General features: G+C 57.4%; 1 non-coding gene across 1 annotated transcript; it reads right to left on the bottom strand.

Annotated features, from left to right (window-relative positions):
* Positions 1–2,000: 2,000 nt before the first annotated feature.
* Positions 2,001–2,157, bottom strand: LOC137929247 (5.8S ribosomal RNA). The gene has a single exon (XR_011108801.1). It is a non-coding gene; the product is annotated as a 5.8S ribosomal RNA (ribosomal RNA).
* Between the last annotated feature and the right edge of the window lie 366 nt (positions 2,158–2,523).

Raw genomic sequence — 2,523 nt, 5'->3', positions numbered from 1 at the left:
GCCGCAACGAGGTCCGCGCTCGGGCAGGACCTCGTGTACGACGTTATCTTGCGTCGGGCCGGACGCGCCTTTAGAGAGCGCGTGCGCGATTCTTATCATTATACCGTCCGGCGGCCGATCGGCTACCGCGAAACGGTCCAACGTCCTGACTCCGCTCGCGCGAAGTGAACGCTGGGCTGCCCGTCGGCGGCGCTTAGATCGACACCCGAACGGGTCGCGATGCATTACTGAGAGAGAAGTGCACGCCCTCCGCGGACGTCGACGCGCACCGGCCCGTGCGACGCGATACAGCGCCCGATTAAAGGCGGACCGGACGTCGCATCAGAGCGCGGGCGCGTACGCCGCGGAATGACGATGAATCTCTCCGTTCGTTCATTCGAGTTTCGCAGGTTTACCCCTGAACGGTTTCACGTACTCTTGAACTCTCTCTTCAAAGTTCTTTTCAACTTTCCCTCACGGTACTTGTTCGCTATCGGTCTCGCGGTTATATTTAGCCTTAGATGGAGTTTACCACCCACTTAGGGCTGCACTCTCAAGCAACCCGACTCTTAGGAGAGTCCCTCTCGCCGCCGCCCTCCGTCGCTACGGGCCTGGCACCCTCTGCGGGAAAACGGCCCCGTTCAAGACGAACTTGGACAGGAGTATCGACGACGAGAAAGCGGAACCTCCCGAACACCACATCTCCCGCGCTCGAGACGATCGCGGGATTCAGTGCTGGGCTCTTTCCTGTTCGCTCGCCGCTACTAGGGAAATCCTTGTTAGTTTCTTTTCCTCCGCTTACTAATATGCTTAAATTCGGCGGGTGATCCTCCCTGATCTGAGGCCAACGATAAAAATTCGAGGCAGACGCGATATCCGTACGCGACGTCCCTTATTATATTTTTGACGACGACGAACCGACGGACCGCGCGCGCAAGCAAGCAAGCGCGCACGGCGGCCGGTCGTCGTCGCGGGACGCCCTTCGGACGTCGAGTCCGCCTACCGTACACCACCCCCACCGTCGCGATCATCGCGCGTCGCAGAGCGAGTGCGCGTGCGCGAGGCGCGCGCGTCGCGAGTCCTTAGAGGTCTCTAGACGCGCGCACGCACAACGCAACGCTGCACACACAACACGCGTTGCGCGATGAACGACGACGATGACGATGATGATGATTATGATGATACGAGCGTAAACGAAAATCTCGACACGCATACGCGAGCGCGAGTACTTTTCGTTAGCGATCGATCGTCCGGCCCTTTCGGTATCGGTCCGTATCGATACGATAATATAACGTTCGCACTGGAACGACGACGCGTATCACCGACATAATACGGATGCGTAGCGACGACGAGCGGTGAACTCTCTCGCATCGGGCTAGGCGCGCGCGCACATGAACATCACGTAATGTTTACTTACATATGTTTGTGTGTGCGTTACGCTTGCCGCGCAAGAAAACATTCACCGCCTGCCGGTCGCATCCGTCGGAGACGCGTCGTCTGTGCTTCCGATATATTTTATTATATCGTATACACGAACCGATGAGCTCGGACGAAGACCGCACTACGAAGACTCGCGTCTTAGCGATGCGTGTAATCTTTTCACACTCGTTTCATATTCAATACAATTCGATATATTTAAACGGACCGTAAACGCGCTCCGCGCGTACGCGGACGTGAGGGGTGCAGCACCCCGCCGTCCGTCGTCCGTCGCGAAGAACGTTCAACGGAAACCGTCAATTGTTCGAAAGAGCGCGCGCCCGCTCGCCCGCGCGCGGTAGTGCGGCAGCGGCAGCGCGACGACAGCGACGGCGGATAGTGAGAGAGAGAGAGTGAGAGCCGCGGCGGCGCGGACGAGAGACTCTTATTAGAGATCGTCCCATCGCACCGTCCGCGAGCTCGTTCATCACCCCCCACCAACCCGCCGCCGCCGCGTCGCGCGTCACCGCCGCGCGCATCGACCGGCGCGAGCGCACGTAGCGCGCGTTCTACACCGAACAGTGTGGTTTTTATATTTTAACAGCCGGCCCTCAGACAGGAGTGGTCCTGGATATTTCTCCACGGACCGCAATGTGCGTTCGAAATGTCGATGTTCAAATGTGTCCTGCAGTTCACACTATGACGCGCAGTTAACTGCGTTCTTCATCGACCCGCGAGCCAAGTGATCCACCGTCCAGGGTAATGGTTTTTTCTTAATGTTGTTATTACTTACGGTAGCGGCCTACGGCTCTCGCCGTCGGCCACTTGATTGTCCGTTTTTATGTATTAACGTCGAAAGTTGGTCGAATTCATGTGCGCCGAGGCGTTCATAAAGAAACGGCACCGAAAAAGCTTAACGCCCCGACGCGAATCCTTTAGAATGATGAACGACGACGACCCGCGCACCCCCCAACGAGCTGGCGTGACGCACGACATTGTCATCTTTCTAACCGCTTAAATTTCGTTTTGTATAGCGCCAACCGACAATAAAGGGCCTGAGCTAGGCAGTGGGGATTTTCACCGCTTCGAACGCTCCGTTTGGTATGCCCCGGTCGGCGCTCGTCTCTC

Source organism: Battus philenor, unplaced genomic scaffold, assembly GCF_028537555.1.
Source record: "Battus philenor isolate CCGP_79_NKW_IND1 unplaced genomic scaffold, ilBatPhil1.0.hap1 SCAF_48, whole genome shotgun sequence".
Classification (NCBI taxonomy): Eukaryota; Metazoa; Arthropoda; class Insecta; order Lepidoptera; family Papilionidae; genus Battus; species Battus philenor.
This window is presented reverse-complemented; position numbering and strand designations above follow the sequence as displayed.